Here is a 20,162-nt window from a genome sequence, read left to right as displayed (position 1 = left end):
TCCAACTCCTGCTAACTGATCCAGCTGTTTCCAGTGTCTCTGACCTTCAGCTTGTGCCAGTACCCACAAGCTATCATCTCTGCTATCCAGTCCCATACCGACTCCTGTTCCAGCTCCTGTCAGCCTCTCTTCCCAGTTCCGGTTATCCCTGCTCCAGCATATCACGTTTCACCAACTTGGTCCTCTAAGTGATCCTTGCTACCTGCGTTCCAGTACCAAGAATCCAAGTAAGCCTTTTGCTTTCCAGTCTGTGATCTCTCCGAGTTTCTACGCCAAGTCGGCCCTGTAAATTACCCTTTGCTACCTAAGTTCCAGTACCCCGAAGCCAAGTGGCCTTTCGAGTTATCAGTCTTCATCGAGCCCAGAGTTTTTATGCCAAGTCGGCCATTTCACTTCTTCATTATCCTCAGCATGTCCTGTGATTTCTGTGTCTCGACCTACCTCCTGCACTCCATTTACACCATCATCTTGCCATCAGTGAGTGCTTCTAGTGAGGGGCCATGACCCGCTGTCCAGACAAAGCGAAAACCAAACTCCCTTGCTGGTGAAGACCGCTGGACAGTTAGACCCCGCACCCTCGCCAAGGAGTTCAGTCAATACTCATGGCTAGAGTTTATGTGAGGGGTAGTACTGAATTGATTGTCTTTCATTTTATATTGCAATTCTGAGAGGAACAGATGGGGCTAGCATTTATAGTGCCATTTGGGGATCCTAGGGGTGACTCAAGGTAAGTTGGCTCTCAAATTAGATTTAATTTTGTATGTGCTATTATCATGTCGCCTTACAGTGGACAATTATACGGAATAGAGTGGGTACTGTTATTATGCAAGATTAGGGACCACTAGCATCAGAAAAGCCATGACTTAGCCAGGTGGCTTGACCATAGCTTTGCAAATGTATGGACTGTAACTAGGATCTCTGAATTTTCTGCCACTATGTAGTGTTCAAATATTATTCCTAATACTCTTTGGTTTTCTGGAGCAAATCTGTTGTGAGATTTTTAAACTCTTTAATGTTCCTGATTCCCCAACCTGGCTGCCAGGGGATTAGGAAGTTGCATCAATATGTTACTAATGAATGAGGGCCACAACTGACATGCCTAAAAATGATTAGCATGAGGATGATGATGAAGGTTATTACTTTTATATAACACCTACATAATATAAGACTTCCACATTCCAGCTTCACATGGGATGGTAGCAGGTGCTCCCAGCTTCGTTACCCAGGCTGCCCATTCACAGCCTAACATGGCTACTAGCCTCCACACAGCCAGACTGCAGCTGCTACTACCGCCCTCCTGCCTCTCGTAGCATGGCCCACTACTACAGCAACATTCCTAGACACTCCAGCCGCAGCAAAAAAGCTATATATCTAGATAAAAGAGAGTGCCACTGTTATGGAAAAGCACAATTATTTTTATTAACATACAATCAATATATCTTAAAAAGCAGCTAAAAATAAGCCATCACTGTAAAAACATATATATTTACACACTCTCTAACAACATGATCAGGTGAGTAGGTATATTTAATTTAGCAGATTTCTAGTATTATGTCCATAGTTATAAGGCACCAGATGTAAGGCTCCTAAGGAATTGTAGCGTAGCTTTTTGCATATATTCGCACACAAGTGCTATGTTTAGACGGTTATGATTAGCTCAAAAGCTCGCAGAACCTCACTTAGGAGATTTTAGTGTCCATATATCCAGGCAAGTAGATTTATCAGTATGGAGATTAACCGCAATAATGGGCTCCGTGCACTCCACACATTTATTTTATACCCCACAGGTAAGGTTTGTTATCTCACCCGTCCTCTGGAGATTATGGATTCTATACGGGTACACACCAGCAGTGTTTGTGTGTACAGAAGGATTGCTGGTGTCCACTGTATACCGCTGTTGCCCCGGCTGGAGTATATCACCTTGCCGCACTCATACAGTGCGGACATCCCGGCTGCGTCTCAGTATCCGTGCAGTCAGAAAGCCTAGGTCAGGCTGGAGTGTAGCTCCCAGCCACACTGGTGTAGCGCGGTCTACATATATATATATAGCCAAAATAAGGAGTAAGAAGGATGAATAGTTCTTTCAATCCATTTATAACAGAAGTTCCTTTGTAGCTTCAAAGTAATTGTTATTATACAAGATAATTGGCTAGAGCTCTATAGCCTAGTGGATTAATCCACAGGCTCTCACTGAGACAGACAGCCACCTTCCCCGAATCGAGAACGGCCGTCTCCCTATTATATCAGTATTTTAATATATTTTGTATTTTTTGTTTTCTTATTTTTCCGATTTCTCTAATTCATTAATATGACATATATAGTACATTTTTATTTTTTAAATACTTCTCACTCCTGATAGATGTCTATCTCAAGTGATCCTCATATGTCTGTCCATATAAATGTATGGATTCTAAATGGGACTAAATTCCAACTTCTAAATGATATTATAATGGCTCACATAGTAAATTGCTGCAAAGGTTTAAAGGGACATGGATCAATAAAGTTAGTTCATTAACAAAACCGCCACCCCATATTTTCTTTATGCCGGTTCCCAATGTAATTCTACTGGTACAAACTCATATTTTAAAGGTAGCCTAAATGGATACACGAGGCAGATTATATTCACCAAGATTTAATCTACTAGAAACAGATTTTGTTAAACATTATTAAGCTGCACATTTTCATTAAGTCCATTTGGATATAATGTTGCCTACGCAAAAATCCAATAGGTGTTAGGATCTCCTGTGCCACGCTGTCTGGCGAGACACCACGAGACACTGGCTGGAAGGAGATAGTGACAGGACCAAGGCAGCCTCGCCAACCTGACTCCGTTGTACTCAGATGGAGTTGACGTGTGTGTGCGGGGTGCTAGGCTTCACCAATAATAGCCGCGTTCGTGGGAGCCCGTTAGTCAGGCTCCCACCTCGATGCCACCTGGTCTTATGTTAAGGACAACACACACGCCAAGGCCAGTGATGAACAAGGGGAAACCTATCTAACAAACAAAGAGGCGAGGACCACCCTGCCCTGCGGAGAGGGGTGCCAGTGGATAGCAGTCTAAACAGGAACCCGCTGTGCTAATGCTTAACAGGTGTAACCATACACAGTATGCTGACACACTAAGAACTGCTGACAGGTGTAACAATACACTATACGCTGACACAATAAGCAAATGATTAGTCAACTTAGCTGGAGCTGAGATGCTGCGGACAAGGCAGGGAACCAGCCGAAGGAAGCACCACGCTGGAGAAGGGATCCCACACAGACCAACAGAAGCTGCAGGGACCGGGAGACGGATAAAGGACGACACACGGACACCGGGAGGACAGGAGACTGAACGGAGGACACAACTGGGAATAAACGACAGGATGCAGGATGACTGGGAACAGGAACCAGGAACCACGGAAGACTGGGAACCAGGAACACTAGAGACCCTGAGGTACAAAAGCTATAACCGGCCTGGGACTGAATAACCAGAGGGTTTATATAGAGAGCACAATGTGGTGCTGATTACACATTGCCTAAAGGTGTGCACTGCAGGCTAGGAGCCTAATCAAGACACCTGAGTCCAGAACACACAGTACTGAAAGTAACCTGCAATGGCCCAGGCTGACCACTGGATGCCACTAGCGAGTACACACACACACACAGGCTGAGATAAACCCAGGGAGAACATGAAACTACACAGAATATGTGAATCTGAGCATAACACAGATCCGCTGGAGGCGGATCCTAACAATAGGCTTCTCATTTGCACAAAAGATTAAACCTATCCCCACCCCTCTCAGTATGTTTGATAGTCTCTAGTATCTGTACCTTCAGACTCCTCCAATGTACCAACGGGGCATTGTTTCATGTGTCTTGACACACTATGTGCTGGATTAACCTTTAGAATGTTCCTTCTGTGTTCCAAAAATCTCACATTCACAGACCTCGTTGTTCTGCCCACATATTGGGCTCCACATTCACAAAGGAGTAAATAGATAGCATAAGATTCCTGACAGGAAATATTCCTTTTAACACTAAAAGAGGTGCCCAACAAGGATGATACAACCATAATAGAGTCCAAAATGTGTGGACAGGTTAAGCATTTCACTCTCCCACATCCTTTGTTCCCTGATGTATCTACATGGGATGGATGTCCCTGTTCAGTATGGTTTTTAAAATGACTAGGGCCTAAAAGGTTCTTGATATTATTATTCTTTTTAAAGACTATCTTAGGTTCTTCCTCCAGAATTCCTGCCAAGATTTTATCTGTTTTTAATATACGGTAATTATTTTTAATAATTTTCTTAATTTCTTTCGATCTAGAATTATATTTAGACACAAAAATGGAGTTCATATCTTTCGAGTATGTAGTCACCCCTGGGGTGTCCCTAGAAGTCAAAAGTGACTCTCTCTTCATTTTGGACACTTCCATACTGGCCTCCTTAAGGATCCATAGGGGATACCCCTGTTCTGAAAAGGAAATAGTCAAATCTTCAGCCTGCTTCAGATATTGCTCCAGAGTAGAGCAATTTCTCCTCAGTCTCATGTATTGACTCTTGGGCATATTATCCAACCAAGGTCAACAGTGGCAGCTGTTATAGTGCAGATAGTTATTACAATCAACCTCTTTCTTAAAGTTTGTTGTCTCGATCCTATCATTAGATACCTGTAGGGCAATATCGAGGTAGGTAATATGTGTGTCATTAAAAGTACTTGTCAATTTTAAACCAAAATCATTAGTGTTAAGATATGTGAGAAAATCAGTAATAGTGTCAGGGTCCCTATTCCAAACAAAAACTAAATCATCTATGTACCGCCTATAGAGCACCAGGTTCGATGCAAATGGGCCTCTCCATATCAGATTTTCGTAGGGGCCCATGTACAAATTCGCAAAACTTGGTGCAAACCTGGTGCCCATGGCGGTACCAAAAGTCTGTAAATAAAACGCACCATTAAACGTGAAATAATTATGTGAAAAAATATTAGAAACCGCTTCCAAAATAAAGTATCTAATGTTCTCATTAACCTCAGTGTCTTTATCCAAATAATATTGAAGTGCAGAAAGACCTTTGTCGTGAGGGATATTGGTATATAAAAACTCAACGTCACATGTCAAGAGTCTGAAGCTAGGTTTCCATTCGACCATATTAATTAAATTAAGAAAATGGGTTGTATCTTTTAAATTAAATTTTAAAGTGATCACCGATTTCTGTAAATAAGTATCAATAAATGCTGATAAGTTAGTGGTGAGGGACCCAACATCGGAAATAATAGGGTGCCCAGGAGGTGTTTGGTGTGTTTCGTATATTTTAGGGAGGTGATAGTAAGTAGGTACAACAGAATAGGGGTGAAACAAAAAGTGATATTCTTTCCTCGGTATTGCCCCACTGTCTATTGCTCTCTCTAGCATCATCTTAAGTTCAATTGCAAATTGATTAGTAGGATCTGACTCAAGTTTTTTGTAAAATTTTCCGTTATCAAGCTGACGATAAGCCTCCATTATATAGTTTGTAGTGTCCTGAATTACGACACCGCCGCCTTTATCGTTATGGCGGTATCCTTCTTAAGATCCCTAAGGGCTTTCCTCTCATTATTGTGTAAATTATCTTTACATCTCTTAGTATCATCACATAGACTTCTAAAGTCTGCCAAGGTTAAAGCATAAAATGCCTTTATAGAACCAGTTTTTTGAACCAAATAAATCTGGTTCTTTCGTGGGAACAAATTTAAGACCTTTAGCAAGTATGGCCTTCTCACTCTCCGTCAGAATCTTAGAGGAGAGGTTAAAGATGCCTTTAGTTCTCAGTCTCTTTTTGAGCTTTTTGTGCTGTGCCTTGGTTCCTCCTTTGACTCCTCTTTTTCTAATTTTTTTCTTTTTGGGGATTCTTCACCCAAGGCACTGTACCTGTTTTTTGTTTGGGTTACTTTCCAAAGGTGGTAATGGGGAAAAACTGCCACACCTAAGATGGCAATGGACGCTGTTACAAACATTGCCACCTCTGGATGCCCCAGTAACATATGGGTATATGGTAGCAGCAATTAGGGCTGCCATTAGCCCTCTGCTGATATTAACATCTGGCCCATTTACAAAAATGTGTTGTGGTCTCGAAACAGACCATTGGGGAAACCTTTTTCTGAGCTTAACAAACCAATGATGAAATACAATCTTTACATAACAAAGTCCAAGACTTGGAAAAAAGATCCATGCAGAATAATCTCTGACTGGTAGGATTTCCAGAAACGGTAAAAGGTCAGGAGCTTTTTGATTATATCTGTTTTACTCTGCCTGAACTGTTACAGGTCTTGGATCGCTGCAATGATCTCATTATTGAAAGATGGCATCAGACCCCGTTCTGTAATCTTCAAAACATTGAACTACCTGCACAAGGAGCTTTTATGGATAGCTTCCCATAAATTACGTGGCAACTCCATAAAATACTTTTATTTCAAGATTATTCTGCAGAACTATCTGAAGCTAGAAAATACTTTTCTCCGATCTGCACCAAACTTACACAAGATGGCGTCAAATTTTCCCTGCTCTACCCGGCTCGACTATGAGTCTATGACGGCACTTTGTTTAAGGACTTTATGTCTCCCGCTGATGCTGAAGCATTCCTGAAAGAAAAGGGTTCCTGCATGTGGTCTGATTGATATCCTACCTCTCTTGTATAGCACTTCCCAGTTATGTTCACTTTGAATGATTGCTTTTATGGCTTTTACCACACTGCTTGGTGAATCCTTACTTACTTAGATATGTTGCTAACATGCAGATTTTTTAAAATCTTTTATTGTTATTTGACACATTTTAAAATTTTATTATATGTCGCTTTAATATTCTAATGACCCTGTTTATCCTCATCGCAATTCTTCTCTCCCATTTGATATGTAGATCTGTGTGATATTTTTCTCATACACATATATGATACTAATCCCCCCCCCCCCTCACTCTAGTGGCATGCAGCCCTACTGCAAATCCTTTAATTACTTTCATATGTTTGGGCAACCTGGTTCAGGAGCACTACTCCATTATGCGATGTCCATATGGACGTTTATCATCTGGGTTATTCCAGGAAGTCCTTAGTTTGATTTTTGTTTTCTCCCCCTCCCTATCCCCTCCCAATAATTAATTCCCCTTTTCTCTCTTCCTCATCTTCTCCGCATTTCCATGTCATTTGAATTGATATATATTGTTTACTTAACTTTCCTGTATTGTGTACAAAGACTTGATGTTTTTTGCCTCTTTCTAACTCACTACTATGACTACGCTTAACATTGGAAGTTGGGATGTAGGTGGGATAAAAAAGCAAATTCTAATGCATTTTTTTTTTAACTACACCTTGATGTTGTATGCTTACAAGTAACCCATATTATTCCATCAGAAATTACTAAAAAACTAAATATGCTTCAAGGACAGGTTTTAGCCTTTGCTTCCCATAACTGGAAAGCCAGGGAGTGATGGTCCTGGGCAGGAGAGACGTGCTCCAACAGCTGATGTGTTACAGGTCCCGAAGGTAGATATATCCTACAGTATGTCATGTCACTTTTGAATGGCTTCAATACATACTCCTTAATATTTATGCACCCAACACTTACTCTAAACCCTTTTTATACACAATTATTAAACTACTCACCCCCATTTACACTTACTGATCATTCTCTGTGGATATTTTAATGTAATCTCCGATATTAGATTAGATAGGCACTTCTCTGTACCTAGACACCTGCCATCCCTAAGCGTCCCTCCCATTAACATCCAAACTTCACCTTCTGGAGAGTTGGCTTATATTTCCTCCTACAGAACGTGATTATATGTGTCTCTCGGCTGCTACGAGCACCCTATCTAGAATAGACTATATTCTGATATCCAATACTCTCTTCCCAAAAATATAAAATTCCCAAATTGAGCCTATCATATTCTCAGACCACACAGTTATTTGGCTCTCACTATCCCTCTAATTAGAAAAATGAGACCTCATATCATGGCGATGCTTATCCACTTTGGCCACCTCTGAATCTCTGAAAGGAACTATCTTACAAACATGGGATGACTGATATATAGTTGAAGGGAAGGTGGGGTGGTGAGAGTAGAACCGCACTGATTGGTTGTAAATGACCACTCTTGTACAATTGAGATTAGGGTAGATAAGTAGGTCTGTGATAACTGACAATAACCCTATATCAAGGTATATAGGTCCTTTGCACTATCGAGGAAGCTTGCCTTATAGTATTTATAGATTTCCAAGGGCGGAAGAGAGAAAAAAGATAACTCTGGGTGGGGACACCCTTAAATCACAGACCAATATGTGCAAAGTCTGCAGTATTTAAATTTTTTATTTTTATTTGAAATGCTTTAAAATAATGGTGAGTAGATACCTGGTCCTTTAAGTGTTACAATAAAAACGCCTTGAAAATATGTGGTAATATTTGGAGGCTAGTTATGCCTTATACTTGAGGCAAGGAGGGACAGCTTGTCAAAGTAGAGGTGTTATCCTCATACATCCCAATTGATACCAGTATCGAGGTAGCAATAATGATACGTGTCCCGGGGGAGGTCCCAATGTACATTTCACTGGCGTTTCACCATAATGCCCCTACAGCTCAAATCAACCCCCCTCTTTTCTGGCAAGCCTCAAAAGCTACTATAATATCCCATGTAGCCTATCGGGATACGGGCGTTTTAGCGAACAACATCACATCGAATTCATTTACATCGAACTCATTTCACCGAATCAAAACACATCGACATATCCATCACATCGAACAAGCATACATCGAAATGCTTTCTACTTCGAACACAACTTTATCGAACACCACAATACACCGAACACATAACTTGCCGATATATGTAAAGTCGAACACGGGGTTTTTCGATTGCTATCAACTCGAACATTATTACATCGAAAAACCTAACTAGAAATTTCTTACTTCGATAACATTTATATCGATACTATTTACATCGAATACATTTAACGCGAATATTTAACTATCGAATGTCATTGTCTAGAAATTAATTACTTCGATTGACATTTGATAGAAGCAATTTACATCGAACAGATTTAAGTCGATTACCTCATTTTTCGAATGCCTTTTTATCGAACCAAACAGCTTCGATCATTATCTTTTCGAACAACAATACGTCGAACATCATACCGACGATCACTCTTGCTTTGTGCAGACCTGCCCCCTCTCCCACCGTGGATCACAACCGCCACATTCAGCTGTCTCTGTGCCCTGCCCAAAATTACACAGCCCCCCGCCTATGCAGACGGCAAGATCCATCTTGCGCCCTGCCGTCAAATGTCCGCACTGACCGTTGAACCACAAGTCCCACAATGACCTGCCAGTGTTGCACACCCCCCCCCCCCCCCATGACACCCTCACCCATCAAAGTCTCTACCCTTGGGGGTCCCATCGTCTCCCTAGCTGCACCCGTAATGTACGATAATAAATAACTACTTCTAAATCCTCCATCCCCAGACTGACACAGCCCCCCGTCTATGCAGACGGCAAGATCCATCTTGCGCCCTGCCGTCAAATGTCCGCACTGACCTTTGAACCACAAGTCCCACAATGACCTGCCAATGTTCTGCCCTGCACTCCCTCTCCTATTACCCCTCACCCATCATAGTCTATACCCTGTTGGTGGGCACCCTCCCCCCATAAATCCGCACTGTCCAAACTGGCACAACCCCCCGTCTGTGCAGACGGCAAGATCCGTGTAGCGCCCTGCCTTCTAACGTCTGCATTTACCGTGGCACCACAAGTCCCACAATGACCTGCCAATGTTCTGCCCTGCACTCCCTCTCCTATTACCCCTCACCCATCATAGTCTATACCCTGTTGGTGGGCACCCTCCCCCCATAAATCCGCACTGTCCAAACTGGCACAACCCCCCGTCTGTGCAGACGGCAAGATCCGTGTAGCGCCCTGCCTTCTAACGTCTGCATTTACCGTGGCACCACAAGTCCCACAATGTTCTGCCCTGCACTCCCTCTCCTATTACCCCCTCACCCATCATAGTCTATACCCTGTTGGTGGGCACCCTCCCCCCCAGACCTGCACGCATAATGTTTCACCGGTCTAAATCCGCACTGTCCAAACTGGCACAACCCCCCCGTCTGTGCAGACGGCAAGATCCGTGTAGCGCCCTGCCTTCTAACGTCTGCATTTACCGTGGCACCACAAGTCCCACAATGACCTGCCAATGTTCTGCCCTGCACTCCCTCTCCTATTACCCCTCACCCATCATAGTCTATACCCTGTTGGTGGGCACCCTCCCCCCATAAATCCGCACTGTCCAAACTGGCACAACCCCCCGTCTGTGCAGACGGCAAGATCCGTGTAGCGCCCTGCCTTCTAACGTCTGCATTTACCGTGGCACCACAAGTCCCACAATGACCTGCCAATGTTCTGCCCTGCACTCCCTCTCCTATTACCCCCTCACCCATCATAGTCTATACCCTGTTGGTGGCCACCCTCCCCCCAGACCTGCACGCATAATGTTTCACCGGTCTAAATCAGCACTGTCCAAACTGGCACAACCCCCCCGTCTGTGCAGACGGCAAGATCCGTGTAGCGCCCTGCCTTCTACCGTCTGCATTTACCGTGGCACCACAAGTCCCACAATGACCTGCTAATGTTGCACATCTGCCCACTCACATCACCCCTGCACGTTGTCTGCCTACCATATACGCACCCTTGTTTTTGTGCTATATCAAATTATGTTTTAAATAGATAAACCTATTATGTTTGACCCCTCATAAAGTTCTAGATAAAATCATGTCTCCTACAAGATTGGTTCACTGGTGTCTCACACGGTGTTTTTTTTTTAATCTTGACATTGGCGTCAGGAGTCTTCTGTCTTTGGCATATCACTAAGTGACTTTGGTCATTCATGCTTTCTTTAAACAAGCATGAGTCATACTTCTTGACCTTTACTCTTTTGAATATCTTCTCAATGGGCTTAGATATCTTTTCTGATGAAAATCGAATTAGTTCGAGTCAATGGCCATTCTGTGAGTCACTGTAAACAAAACCTGTCTACACAACAAAACCATTATGCTATTGTTTGACATTATCACTCTGGCGTCACAAGTCTTGATTTCTCTCTCACCTCAGAGATACTCTTATCTGATACACTTATCAAAACATCACTAATCTTCATTCTTTTTTATTAAGTGCAACTCATATAGATTCTTATTCCTATTCCACTGTTTATGACAATAATTTGCTTAGACGTTTGATTTATTTTCATTTATTGCAATGAAATTTTTATTTTTATATTTTGGACATTGCAATATAGAGCTTTATTTCAAGTTAAACCCCACCCGATTCTCATTCTCTCAGCGCAAGAGAAATCTGCCCCACCTGCAGTGCACATGGTTTTGGAGGCTCAGCCGCACTTGAGCGCATTGCCGAACAATATCAGTACTGCGGCGACTATGCGCCATCTGCTTAGGGTGCCGCGATCTATTGGGGCGCTGAAGGGTCTCCCACAAATATTCTCCCATTCACAGTTAGGATCCATGGCCGACTACATGCAGTTTGCAGCTGGGACTGTTTTTCTGCCCCCCCCCCTCCCCCAATGACATCCTCACCCCTCAAAAGTCGCAACCTTTTGGGGTCCCCTCCTCTCCCTAGCTGCACCCATAATGTTTCTACCCTCTCACCGAACCCGTCTACACCCTCACAGGCAACAGTGACACTATGTCTATGTAGACGGCAAGATCTGGCTACTCTAGCGCCTTGCCGTTAAATGTCCGGACTGGCCGTGGCACCACAAGTCCCACAATGACCTGCCAATGTTCTGCCCTGCACTCCCTCTCCTATTACCCCTCACCCATCATAGTCTATACCCTGTTGGTGGGCACCCTCCCCCCAGACCTGCACGCATAATGTTTCACCGGTCTAAATCCGCACTGTCCAAACTGGCACAACCCCCCCGTCTGTGCAGACGGCAAGATCTGTGTAGCGCCCTGCCTTCTAACGTCTGCATTTACCGTGGCACCACAAGTCCCACAATGACCTGCCAATGTTCTGCCATGCACTCCCTCTCCTATTACCCCTCACCCATCATAGTCTATACCCTGTTGGTGGGCACCCTCCCCCCATAAATCCGCACTGTCCAAACTGGCACAACCCCCCCGTCTGTGCAGACGGCAAGATCCGTGTAGCGCCCTGCCTTCTAACGTCTGCATTTACCGTGGCACCACAAGTCCCACAATGACCTGCCAATGTTCTGCCCTGCACTCCCTCTCCTATTACCCCCTCACCCATCATAGTCTATACCCTGTTGGTGGGCACCCTCCCCCCCAGACCTGCACGCATAATGTTTCACCGGTCTAAATCCGCACTGTCCAAACTGGCACAACCCCCCGTCTGTGCAGACGGCAAGATCCGTGTAGCGCCCTGCCTTCTAACGTCTGCATTTACCGTGGCACCACAAGTCCCACAATGACCTGCTAGTGTTGCAGCCTTGAATTGTCAGCGCCCATTTCCATGCTGGCATCGATACCCGCATTCTCACCCCTTAAATATATTTTTGGAATTTATGACTGGCATCATCACTCAACCATGTTTCACCCTCATTTGCCCATCCAAATGATAGTCATTAATTTTTCCTATAATTTTACAAAATATCATAACATTATGCGTGCCTGTACACGTGTTAATGGCTAATGCCAATCCATCCCACTTCTTTTTAAACCAGCCCACTTTTTGAATTGAAAGGTTTTAATTGGATAACTTTTGTTAATCCTATCTCTAAAGAGTAACGCCCATTTTCAAGACAATAAAAGTAGCCACCTAACCTGTCCCCGCATCATAATTGAACTTTAGTGTCAATTATTCCTTGTTGTACGCTACAGCTACAGCTATTTCTTCGAAGATGGCAGAGGAAGCGACTGCATCCGCAGCAGCATCAACATCAGCACCATCAACATCTGCTGAATCAATGCCGGCATTTACCTTCGTACCTTCACAGAGAGGAGGACTGCTACTGAACATCAATGGATATCTTATGTCTAAGAACAAGCAGGTTGGAGACGTCGTCTATTGGCATTGCACAGAGAAAACTACAGCCCCTTGTTCAAGCTATGCCAAAACTACGATCTTTGGTGGAGTACATCAATTAAACAGGCACGGAGAGCATACCCATGCACCCAGACCTGAAAAGTCAATTGTTGCCGTGGCAAAGGCAGCAGTCAAGCGACGTGCCAGGGATACCGCAGAGGAACCTTCACAAGTAATTCAAAACGTCACTGCGGATATGCCTTCAACGAGTGCCATGTGTTTGCCCAATCGGGAATCCCTTCGCCAAATCGTCAAAAGGGTAAGGCGCCTTGATTGCCCAGCCGAGCCCACCACCCTGGATGACATCAGTTTTCCTCACGATTTGCAATACATCAGGGAAACGAAGTTTTTGCTAAAGGACTGTACTGTTGCTAATGATCGGGTACTCTTATTCAGTACGGAACAAAACTTGAGGAAGCTCCATGAAGCTCAGTATTGGGTTATGGATGGAACTTTTAAAACATGCCCCACTTTATTTAGACAGATATATTCCATCCATGCAGTGGTTGGGACAGAGGCCACCTCCAAACGCTTTTTGCCAATTGTCTATGGTCTTTTAAGTAGCAAGAATGAGGATTGCTACCAGCAATTTTTAGAAGCCCTGCAAGACGTTGGTAATGACCTGGATATTCCCTTTGCCCCCAGCTATATCATGACGGATTTTGAACGTGCAGCAATCCGAGCTTCGCAATCTGTTTTTCCCTCAAGTACTCACAAGTGCTGCCTATTTCATCTAGCACAAAACGTTTGGAGAAAGATCCAAGCAAGTCGACTTGTAAATGAATATGGGACCGATTATGGACTTCATTTGAAATTAAAACACCTGCAAGCACTTGCTTTTTTACCCCCGGATGACATTCCAGCAGCATTTGAGCTAGTGAAAGCTGAAATGCCAGAGAGTGCCTCATCTGTGTTAACCTACTTTGAGGAAACTTATGTTTTGGGCCGTGTAAGAGCTGGCACAAGAAGCCATATCCGCTCACCACCTCTTTATCCACCAGAGCTATGGTCTATATATGATCCAATGTCTGTTGGAATACCGCGGACACAAAACAAGTTGGAGGGTTGGCATAGGCGATGGAATATCCTTCTGGGTGAGAAGAAGTTTGGCGTCTACAAGCTGATCACTTTTTTACACAAGGAACAGAAAGTGACAGCCAGTTTAATCAGCAAGGTGGTCCTCAATGTCCCAAAAACTCCCCCCAGAAGAGAGTTGAAAGAGAGAGAAGCTTCAATTCGGCGGATTTTTGATCAGTATGGCACCATGAATGTCATGGAGTACCTGGGCGCAATAGCGCATCACTTGGCATTATCTTGAAGGCTTCACTTTGGAAATAATGTTTTTTCCCTAACTTTTGTGTATCAAGTTCAAGTTCAAACCGCCCAAATTTTTTTTTTTTTATTTTTGAAGATAAAAAGGGAGTGCCACTACATTGCCTTCATCCGATTTGTGGTAAGTAAACCATTTAATTCTCAAAGTATAGGCCTTTCCAAACTATGGCCCTCTACATGTTTTGAAAGTACATTTCCCATCATGCCTCCCCACATTTTGGCTATAATGGAATGCTATAACTCTGGCAAGGCATGCTGGTATGTGTAGTTCCACAACAGGTTGAGGGTCATAGTTACCCTAATGTACTGTTTCACATATATTCTTGCATTAATCGTTTTCTCCCAATCTAATTTATGACAAGATTATAACTTGAAGTTTCATTATGTGTCATTACCTTACAGCAGGAGTCATCAAACTATGGCCCTACAGATGTTGTGAAAGTACAAGTCCTTTGATGCCTTGCCACAGTTTTGCTGTTCAGCAATGCTAAAACTATGGCAAGGCATGCTGGGAATGTGTAGTTTCACCACATCTGGAGGGCCAGTTTCCGGATGCCTGGTTTAGGTGTACTTGGGACAAGATGACTTGAGTGTCCACACACTAAATGTGATGTAGATATTTTTATAAAATCTATGTCAAACATGCACTGTAAGCCTTACACTGTATGTTTTGAACAGATTTTAAAAAGAGCTAAATCACATACAGTGTGTGGACACGCAAGTCATCTTAAGTTAAGTTATATGGAATGAAAATTGACCTGCATATATGTCCTTTACAAATTGTCACATTTACCACAAGTTTACATCCGTGCATCAACGACATATCAGATTACATATAATAGATGTAAATAAAAATAATTAGGGTAAAGGTAATTGCCAAACTTACTTATTGTTTTCTAAAGTACAGAAAATACACTCACTGGAAAATTGATTTTGATAATTTTATTGTAAGTGCTAAATACAGATCATAACAAACAATACCATGATATATATCACCCAAAAAACGACTTTAACACAATACATATAAATATATAAAAATATAGATAGAGCAAGATTTGCACATAGGCTATATTTTTTCAAATTTCCTTTTACTATTGACATTGCTATATTTTCCGATCAATTAAATACTTTTATTAGATATTTATCAACATCCAAAATATAATACTTTGACATTTTTATTTTTCATTATGTAACTCACATGATACATGTTTAATATGTTACTCATAGTATTTTCCTAGTGATATTATTTAATAGTACTATAAATAAAAATTAGAAATATAACATCCTTATTACATTCAAAACATCAAAAAACAGAATCAAAATAATCTGGTATTCAAATACAATTTATACTATATATACTGCATCACAGCTGTATTCATTCTTCTTTTCCTTTGTAATTTCTTCTGTCTTTTACGCACTGAAATAAAAAAAAAGGATTTAATTACATCATGAACTTGCACACTCCACATCCAGCACTACACAACCCTAACAATGTTGTTTAAAAATTTTGAAATATTTTATCTGCAGAACATTAGATCACACAACATTGTACATTGTGAAAGAGGGCCTTATTCTCTACTCTGACAAAGTACTTTCTAAAGGGCAATTGTGTCACCTCAAAATTTTTTGATTACTGAATTGCAGAGTTTTGATTTTTTATCTGTTTGTGCATGCAAAATACTGCCTTGAAATACTGCCTTCTTTATTTTCACACTGCAGTATAGGTCAGACTTTGAATTAAAACCACACCCATATCCATTACTTTTAACATATTACATCTACCCCACCTGCATAGGATCTGCTTTTGTACATGAAACCATTGTCAGCAGTTTTGGATTTGAATAAGGCCTACATGCACAGAAGTATTGTTCTCCCCTGCATTACACACCTTAATGTATTGGTGTTTAATAACTTATTTTTAAAATGATCAATCGTCAGATTTTGAACAGTGCACTGATTTTTTAGAAATCTGTGCATATTAAGAATACATTCATTATCGACTCACTAGACAAAAAAAAGAATATCATTTATTTAAATATAGGTGGGGCATCTCCAAATTGTCTTTCTAGAGGTACAATTTCAAGATTTAATGTGCCGTTGTTCATATTAAGGACATTTAGGACCTCAGCTCACTTTTTGCAAGGTCGATGTGATGTTTTGTAATGAAGGTCAACTTACACATTTCATTTCCCTTTCTCCTAGCACCATGCCAGACACCTGATTAACTTCTCTTCCCAAGTTTTACCTTTGTACACTTTTGTGCTAACGGCATCTACATTATACCGAACTGTTTTTGTCTGAAGGATGGTACCATCGGAAACAAAAAATTATTATCCCAAAAAATAATATTACAATGGTAAGTGGTCTATTTGTGAAATCTATTCTGTTTAAAAATATGCTCCCCTTGTGTCCCTCCCCTCTCCTCTTCCTGTCTACTCTGTTCCCTATGCTTAACCCCTCTTTGCTTTCCCTGCTAGAAACTTACCCTAGGTTGCACACTTCATAGCCCTATGCCAGCCTCCTCATGGTCTTGTCCTCTTTGTCATCTCAGGCTGGACCCTTTCATCTGGATTCTCCGCCGCCGGTGTCTTCATGCAGGATGGACTCCTTGTAGCCTGCCCCCACCACAAAAAAAAGATAAGTAAACACATGTTAATATTTGCATTCCTGTGCTTTCTTACACCCTCCCTCCTCCCCCGTTCCCTATGCTTAACCCCTCTTTGCTTTCCCTGCTAGAAACTTACCCTAGGTTGCACACTTCATAGCCCTATGCCAGCCTCCTCATGGTCTTGTCCTCTTTGTCATCTCAGGCTGGACCCTTTCATCTGGATTCTCCGCCGCCGGTGTCTTCATGCAGGATGGACTCCTTGTAGCCTGCCCCCACCACAAAAAAAAGATAAGTAAACACATGTTAATATTTGCATTCCTGTGCTTTCTTACACCCTCCCTCCTCCCCCGTTCCCTATGCTTAACCCCTCTTTGCTTTCCCTGCTAGAAACTTACCCTAGGTTGCACACTTCATAGACCTATGCCAGCCTCCTCATGGTCTTGTCCTCTTTGTCATCTCAGGCTGGACCCTTTCATCTGGATTCTCCGCCGCCGGTGTCTTCATGCAGGATGGACTCCTTGTAGCCTGCCCCCACCACAAAAAAAGATAAGTAAACACATGTTAATATTTGCATTCCTGTGCTTTCTTACACCCTCCCTCCTCCCCCGTTCCCTATGCTTAACCCCTCTTTGCTTTCCCTGCTAGAAACTTACCCTAGGTTGCACACTTCATAGCCCTATGCCAGCCTCCTCATGGTCTTGTCCTCTTTGTCATCTCAGGCTGGACCCTTTCATCTGGATTCTCCGCCGCCGGTGTCTTCATGCAGGATGGACTCCTTGTAGCCTGCCCCCACCACAAAAAAAAGATAAGTAAACACATGTTAATATTTGCATTCCTGTGCTTTCTTACACCCTCCCTCCTCCCCCGTTCCCTATGCTTAACCCCTCTTTGCTTTCCCTGCTAGAAACTTACCCTAGGTTGCACACTTCATAGCCCTATGCCAGCCTCCTCATGGTCTTGTCCTCTTTGTCATCTCAGGCTGGACCCTTTCATCTGGATTCTCCGCCGCCGGTGTCTTCATGCAGGATGGACTCCTTGTAGCCTGCCCCCACCACAAAAAAAAGATAAGTAAACACATGTTAATATTTGCATTCCTGTGCTTTCTTACACCCTCCCTCCTCCCCCGTTCCCTATGCTTAACCCCTCTTTGCTTTCCCTGCTAGAAACTTACCCTAGGTTGCACACTTCATAGCCCTATGCCAGCCTCCTCATGGTCTTGTCCTCTTTGTCATCTCAGGCTGGACCCTTTCATCTGGATTCTCCGCCGCCGGTGTCTTCATGCAGGATGGACTCCTTGTAGCCTGCCCCCACCACAAAAAAAAGATAAGTAAACACATGTTAATATTTGCATTCCTGTGCTTTCTTACACCCTCCCTCCTCCCCCGTTCCCTATGCTTAACCCCTCTTTGCTTTCCCTGCTAGAAACTTACCCTAGGTTGCACACTTCATAGCCCTATGCCAGCCTCCTCATGGTCTTGTCCTCTTTGTCATCTCAGGCTGGACCCTTTCATCTGGATTCTCCGCCGCCGGTGTCTTCATGCAGGATGGACTCCTTGTAGCCTGCCCCCACCACAAAAAAAGATAAGTAAACACATGTTAATATTTGCATTCCTGTGCTTTCTTACACCCTCCCTCCTCCCCCGTTCCCTATGCTTAACCCCTCTTTGCTTTCCCTGCTAGAAACTTACCCTAGGTTGCACACTTCATAGCCCTATGCCAGCCTCCTCATGGTCTTGTCCTCTTTGTCATCTCAGGCTGGACCCTTTCATCTGGATTCTCCGCCGCCGGTGTCTTCATGCAGGATGGACTCCTTGTAGCCTGCCCCCACCACAAAAAAAAAGATAAGTAAACACATGTTAATATTTGCATTCCTGTGCTTTCTTACACCCTCCCTCCTCCCCCGTTCCCTATGCTTAACCCCTCTTTGCTTTCCCTGCTAGAAACTTACCCTAGGTTGCACACTTCATAGCCCTATGCCAGCCTCCTCATGGTCTTGTCCTCTTTGTCATCTCAGGCTGGACCCTTTCATCTGGATTCTCCGCCGCCGGTGTCTTCATGCAGGATGGACTCCTTGTAGCCTGCCCCCACCACAAAAAAAAGATAAGTAAACACATGTTAATATTTGCATTCCTGTGCTTTCTTACACCCTCCCTCCTCCCCCGTTCCCTATGCTTAACCCCTCTTTGCTTTCCCTGCTAGAAACTTACCCTAGGTTGCACACTTCATAGCCCTATGCCAGCCTCCTCATGGTCTTGTCCTCTTTGTCATCTCAGGCTGGACCCTTTCATCTGGATTCTCCGCCGCCGGTGTCTTCATGCAGGATGGACTCCTTGTAGCCTGCCCCCACCACAAAAAAAAGATAAGTAAACACATGTTAATATTTGCATTCCTGTGCTTTCTTACACCCTCCCTCCTCCCCCGTTCCCTATGCTTAACCCCTCTTTGCTTTCCCTGCTAGAAACTTACCCTAGGTTGCACACTTCATAGCCCTATGCCAGCCTCCTCATGGTCTTGTCCTCTTTGTCATCTCAGGCTGGACCCTTTCATCTGGATTCTCCGCCGCCGGTGTCTTCATGCAGGATGGACTCCTTGTAGCCTGCCCCCACCACAAAAAAAAGATAAGTAAACACATGTTAATATTTGCATTCCTGTGCTTTCTTACACCCTCCCTCCTCCCCCGTTCCCTATGCTTAACCCCTCTTTGCTTTCCCTGCTAGAAACTTACCCTAGGTTGCACACTTCATAGCCCTATGCCAGCCTCCTCATGGTCTTGTCCTCTTTGTCATCTCAGGCTGGACCCTTTCATCTGGATTCTCCGCCGCCGGTGTCTTCATGCAGGATGGACTCCTTGTAGCCTGCCCCCACCACAAAAAAAAGATAAGTAAACACATGTTAATATTTGCATTCCTGTGCTTTCTTACACCCTCCCTCCTCCCCCGTTCCCTATGCTTAACCCCTCTTTGCTTTCCCTGCTAGAAACTTACCCTAGGTTGCACACTTCATAGCCCTATGCCAGCCTCCTCATGGTCTTGTCCTCTTTGTCATCTCAGGCTGGACCCTTTCATCTGGATTCTCCGCCGCCGGTGTCTTCATGCAGGATGGACTCCTTGTAGCCTGCCCCCACCACAAAAAAAAGATAAGTAAACACATGTTAATATTTGCA

Source organism: Crinia signifera, chromosome 1 (assembly GCF_055691185.1).
Source record: "Crinia signifera chromosome 1, ASM5569118v1, whole genome shotgun sequence".
NCBI classification, from domain to species: Eukaryota; Metazoa; Chordata; class Amphibia; order Anura; family Myobatrachidae; genus Crinia; species Crinia signifera.
This window is presented reverse-complemented; position numbering follows the sequence as displayed.